Genomic DNA, 6,769 nt, shown 5'->3' with positions numbered 1-6,769 from the left:
ATAATATATAATAAAATACTAAAATATTATTAAATCAACAAATATCTAATTTTTAAATTTTAAAAATAAGCCCTCTATCTTGTAACTTTAGGCTCAGTTTTCACCTAGAAAACTTCTGAATTATGATATAACTATTTCTACAAAATTTATATATCTTTGAATTATCTTTCCAACGCCACTAGAATCACCTCAATCGGAGCTCTAAAACTCTAGATATGATCATTTTACTAAAACAGTTTTTAATCCTACGAATTTATCCAAACCTACGAATTTTTTTTAACATTAATTCCATTATAATGTTATTTAATGCACTCATACAATAAATTAAACCCACTAAATAATCTATAAAACTCTAATAGACTTTCATATTGGGCTTTAATTGAGTAATTATCCTAATTCGTGAAAACACCATAATTTTACCTTGACACTTACTATAATTTCAACTATGTTTAGAAATCTATGTTAGAAAAAATAGAGAGATTACAATGGAAGAATAAAAATAAGATGAATAAAGACTAAGACAATTACAACTCTAAACAAAATATTACAAGGACAATATATTAAATAAAGAGTTACAATCCCAAAGCACAAAATACAAATAAAAGAAAAGAGTTACAACTCAAAACTCAAAGATACAAGTAAATATAAACTATATAAAAGCATATAGAAATAATAGTGTATATATATATGATATAGAATATATATATAATAGAGTATATATATATATAATATAGAATATATATATATATAATAGATGATATATAGTAGAGATTAGAGGAGGACAAGAAAACAATATAAAACTTGAGAATAGAACAAAATAAGAAAGAAGAACAAACACCCAAAGTGGAGATGGGGATCACCAAAAGCTTGAACAAAGTTTCTACACCTTTGTCCAAGAAGATTATTTCCCCCTCTATGAAACACTTAGGGCTTTGTGGAAATACTTCTAGGAATTATCAAGCCTTAGAACTCTCTAGCTTTGTGTTTGAAAGATAGAAGAGAAGAGTATGTCCCAAAGGATGAACCAAGACCTCTATTTATAGTGTTTAGGATCACAAACTTTGAAATTCAAACATCACACACCCCATGGCTGTTACCATTTCTTAATGGGGTGTAAATGGGATTAAATGGGTGATTTGGAGGTTATGGGAGTTGTTCAAAGCCATCCCAATAGCAAAAAACGTTCTACTATTAATGCTGAAAAAAATAGTAACTAGTTACTAGTTACTAAATTTTTCAGCTTTTGCAAATAACACTCTAACATATTCCAAACCATTCCCACTTTATTTTATATCACTTATACACATTATAAATGATAAAATTCAATCCCCAACAACTATATTTGAATTATAGTTTTTGAATTTCAAAAATTAAGTTGTGTAACCACTCTTTACACACTTAATTAGTGATCATGTGGAAGTTACAAAATATTAACTCCACCTCTTATATGTTACAACTATATGTAACTCCCAATCACATAATATTGTGATTATTACATGCATATAATTCCCAATTATATTATATGTAATAATATATATAACATATCACAATTTTAATCTTAAACATTATATTATATAATAAATAATATAACATTCCCCCACTAGATTAAAATTTGTGATACCTCATTGTAACACTTTATTTAATCAATCAAATATATCATATATCCCCCACTTTGATTGAATAAATCAACACTCTCTATAGAGTCATTGCTTAAGTGCATAAAGTTAAGTGTTTTTCAACTTGAACTTAACCATAGTGTAATCATCACAAATTTTATTGAAAATTTGGTTGACAAAGCATTGAACCAACTTTTCTTTATAATAAAACGGTAATGACACACACACCTTTGCTAGGTTCACCCAAGACCTCATGTCTCGCTTTGCCTTCGTTAATGGCCTTGTGCACATTCCATTCATTGACCTTGTTGAGAAAATATACTCCCTATTTCTCATTTAGGGCGGCACCACCCTCAGGTCAATATAGGTAGAATTCTTACAGTATTTGTTACCAAAATACTTGTTTTCCAAACTGAATTCTATTAAAGACTTTTAAAAGTCTAACCCTCAAATTGGTAACTCACTAAGTACTTCACAACTTTATAGGATGGGACATATAGTACTTATCACATTTGTTCACACATTGATTTGTTCTTACCTATTGAACCTAACACTAGTAAAGTTACTAGTATTAAGATAGGTTACCCTCAATTGTGAACCGGTTTAGGGAGTTTTAGTCCCATCCCTTTAGAAGTCTTTTCCACTAAATCTCTAGTTAGTGGCTTCGTAAACGGATCCGCCAAGTTTTCACTTGATCTCACATAGGATATTGAGATGACTCCTCTTTGAATCAACTCACTTACATATCCATGTCTTAGACTAATATGTCTAGACTTCCCATTATATACTCCACTATATGCTCTAGCCAATGTTGCTTGGCTATCACAATGTATCGATATTGTAGATACATCCTCTTTAATAATTGGAATCTCAATTAAGAGATCTCTTAACCATTCGGCCTCTTTCCCGGTGGCGCTAGAGCTATAAACTCCGCTTCCATTGTGGAATGAGAAATGCAAGTTTGTTTCTTGGACCCCCAAGAAACCGCCCCTCCACCTAGGGTAAATACCCAACCAGTTGTGGACAAATTATCCCCAAGGTTGGCTATCCAACTTGCATCAGTATATCCTTCTAAAATTGAAGGAAATTTGGAGTAGTGAAGGCATAGGTTTTTGGTTTTCTTTAGATAACCCAAAACTCTCCCTATTGCCTTCCAATGATCCACACTTGGATTACTAGTAAACCTACTAAGTTTACTCACCGCAAATGATATATCGGGCCTTGTACATTGAGAAGCGTACATAAAGCTCCCTATAGCACTTGCATACTCCAATTGAGCCACTGCTCTACCACTATTTTTAACTAGTGGTTTACTATGATCGAATGGTGTGTTGGCCTCTTTAACCTTTATATGGCTAAACTTATTCAACACTTTCTCAATATAGTGTGCTTGCCCTAAAGCAAAACCCCCACTATGCCTTGTAACTTTGATACCCAAAATAGTATCGACTTCTCCAAGGTCTTTCATTTTAAAGGTTGAAGAAAGAAACCTCTTAGTTTCTTCTATTCCTTTCATGTTATCACTAAGGATTAACATGTCATCCACATATAGGCAAACAATTATCACATAATTTTTACAAGTTTTTGAATACAAACACTTGTCTCCATTATTATGCCTAAAGCCATTTGAAAGAATAGCATTGTCAAACTTGACATGCCATTGTTTCGGAGCTTGCTTTAATCCATATAAGGATTTCTTCAACTTACACACTTTATGTTCATTGTTTGGTAGGACAAACCCCTCGGGTTGTTCCATATAGACCTCCTCATCAAGGTCACCATTTAGGAATGCCGTTTTTACATCCATTTGATGAACATACAAGTTGTGTAATGAAGCCAATGCAAACAACACCCTTATGGTAGTTGTTCTAGCAACAGGAGCATAAGTATCAAAATAATCAATACCCTCCTTTTGCCTAAAACCTTTAGCTACTAACCTAGCTTTAAAGGTTTGTATAGAGCCATCAGTGTGATATTTCTTTCTAAATATCCACTTACACCCAATTGCTTTGCATCCTTGCGGAAGATCCACAACTTCATAGGTGTCATTGGAGAGAATTGAGTCCATCTCATCATCAACTGCTTCTCTCCAAAATGCACTATCTCTAGATTGCATGGCTTCTAGAAAAGTCTTAGGATCATTCTCAATAAGAAGTATTAAAGGAATTTTCCTTATTACTTCTTCTCTAGTTCCTTCTACCACATAGAAAGAAATTAATTGAGAATCTATTTCATCCTTATTTAGACTTTTCTCTTTTCTCACCCTTTGACCTCTCCTAGGTTCAATGGGTTGTTCTACAACTTTAGTAGAATTCTCCTCTTGAGATCCTCTTTGAGAAGTAGAAGCTTGAGAATTATTTTTATATAAAATATTCTCACCTAGAGGTGTAGAATTTTGAGAGTTGTCCTCATACAACTTATTCTCAAAAAATTCTACTTCTCTTGATTCAATTACAACATTGGATTCCACATCCAATAGCCTATATGCCTTACTATTGTTGGCATAACCAACAAATGCACATTTTATGGCCCTTGAACCCAACTTGGTTCTATTTGGTTCGGTCTTCTTACAATAAGCAAGACACCCCCACACCTTGAAGTAACCAATATTTGGTTTTCTTCCTCTCCATAACTCATATGGAGACATGTCATTTTTCTTCATAGGTATTCTATTAAGAATATGACATGCGGTTAAAAGTGCCTCCCCCCATAAGTTGTTGTTCAACTTGGAGTACACTATCATAGAATTAACCTGTTCAAGAAATATTCTATTCTTCCTTTAGGCTACATCATTTTGTTGTGGTGTATGTGGTGCCGAACTCTCATGAATTATATCATTTTCCTCACAAAATGAGTAAATTCATTAGAGAAGTATTCACCTCCTCTATCACTTCTCAACACTTTTATTTTCATGTTAAGTTGATTTTCAACCTCCGCTTTGAAAATCTTAAAAGCACCAAAGGCCTCATCTTTTTGCTTTAACAAATATACATAAGTATATCTACTATAATCATCAATAAAAGTAATAAAATACCTTTTACCACCTCTAGTTAGAATACCATTTAATTCACATAAATCACTATGAATTAAATCTAACAATTTTGAATTTCTCACAACATTTGGAAAAGGTTTTTTAATCATCTTTGCTTTTACACAAGTTTCACATTTACCATAATTCCTTATATCACAATCAATCATGCCACATTTTTTAACTCTTTTCATAGTAGAAAAACCAATATGAGCTAATCTAAGATGCCACAAAAATAAAGAATCATGCTCAATCATATAAGTGGAACTAGAAGCTTTATTATTGCTAACATTAAAAGTTACATCATTGGTGCACAATTTCACCATTCCCTCACAAGAGTAACCCTTGCCCAAAAATACATTAGACTTGGTAAGTATGAGCTTACCGGATTCATAAACGGCCTTAATGCGGGCTTTCCAAGTAAGTCACCACTAATCAAGTTTCTATTCATGTCGGGCACATAAAGCACATTCACCAATGTGACTTTCTTACCGGAGGTGAAAAACACATCAATGGTACCTTTGCCTAGTACCTTTGATTTGACCTCATTGCCCATTTGGATCTCATGGTTACCCTTTGACTCTTCAAAGGTCTTGAACAATGATTTGTCATATGTGACATGAACAGTGGCACATGTATCATACCACCATCCACTTCACTTTCCCTTGCACGGAATTCACCTCACTAAGAGTAGCAATGATATCCTCCTCGATAGCATTTACTTTGGGTCCCTTAAAGTCTTTTCTATGCTTACAATCTTTAGCATAGTGTCCAAGTTTGCCACACACAAAACATGGACCTTTTCCACCTTTGAATTGGTTTGGTTTAGACTTTGGACCCAAGTTATTACCCTTTTTGGTCTTTCCCTTGTTCTTATTAGGAACTTTGGAAATTGCATTTGCTTTGGAAGTCTCTTCATTAGACCCCTCCACAAGCTTATCCCTACATATCGATTCCTCTTCGATTCGAATATGTTTTTGGATTTCTTCCAAAGAGTAATCCTCATTTTTATGAAGGATTCTCTTCCTATAATTCTTCCAAGATGGTGGCAATTTTGCCACTATTGCACCAACTTGGAATGCCTCGGGAAGTTCAATTTTGAGCACTTTTAATTTATTAACAATAACTTGCAACTCATGAATTTGAGGTAAAAGAGGTTTACCATCAAGAAATTTTAAATCAAAATATTGAGAAATTAAAAATTTCTTGGTACCTTCCTCCTCGGCCTTGAATTTCTTTTCAAGGTGATCCCAAATTTCTTTGGCATCCTTAGTGTCGGTGTATAGGTCATAAAGCCTATCCGAGAGTGAGTTGAGGATGTGTCCTCTACATAGAAGATTGTCATCTTCTCTCTTCTTCCTTTGTGCCTTGACCTCATCGGTATCCTTGTCGGTAGGTGCGGGTAAGGGCTCCAAGGTAGACTCAAGAATATAGGCAATCTTGAGTGTGGTTAGGAGGAACCTCACCTTGTCTTGCCACCTTGTGAAATTGGTGCCATCAAAACGGTCCAATCTCACCAAGTCTTGGTTCATCATCTTGATAGTTTCTCCTTCCATTGAAAACAAAAGATAATCTTCTTGATTGTTAGAAAAAATAGAGAGATTACAATGGAAGAATAAAAATAAGATGAATAAAGACTAAGACAATTACAACTCTAAACAAAATATTACAAGGACAATATATTAAATAAAGAGTTACAATCCCAAAGCACAAAATACAAATAAAAGAAAAGAGTTACAACTCAAAACTCAAAGATACAAGTAAATATAAACTATATAAAAGCATATAGAAATAATAGTGTATATATATATGATATAGAATATATATATAATAGAGTATATATATATAATATAGAATATATATATATAATAGATGATATATAGTAGAGATTAGAGGAGGACAAGAAAACAATATAAAACTTGAGAATAGAACAAAATAAGAAAGAAGAACAAACACCCAAAGTGGAGATGGGGATCACCAAAAGCTTGAACAAAGTTTCTACACCTTTGTCCAAGAAGATTATTTCCCCCTCTATGAAACACTTAGGGCTTTGTGGAAATACTTCTAGGAATTATCAAGCCTTAGAACTCTCTAGCTTTGTGTTTGAAAGATAGAAGAGAAGAGT

The sequence above is a fragment of the Cannabis sativa genome, chromosome 1, assembly GCF_029168945.1.
Source record: "Cannabis sativa cultivar Pink pepper isolate KNU-18-1 chromosome 1, ASM2916894v1, whole genome shotgun sequence".
Lineage (NCBI taxonomy): Eukaryota > Viridiplantae > Streptophyta > Magnoliopsida > Rosales > Cannabaceae > Cannabis > Cannabis sativa.
This window is presented reverse-complemented; position numbering follows the sequence as displayed.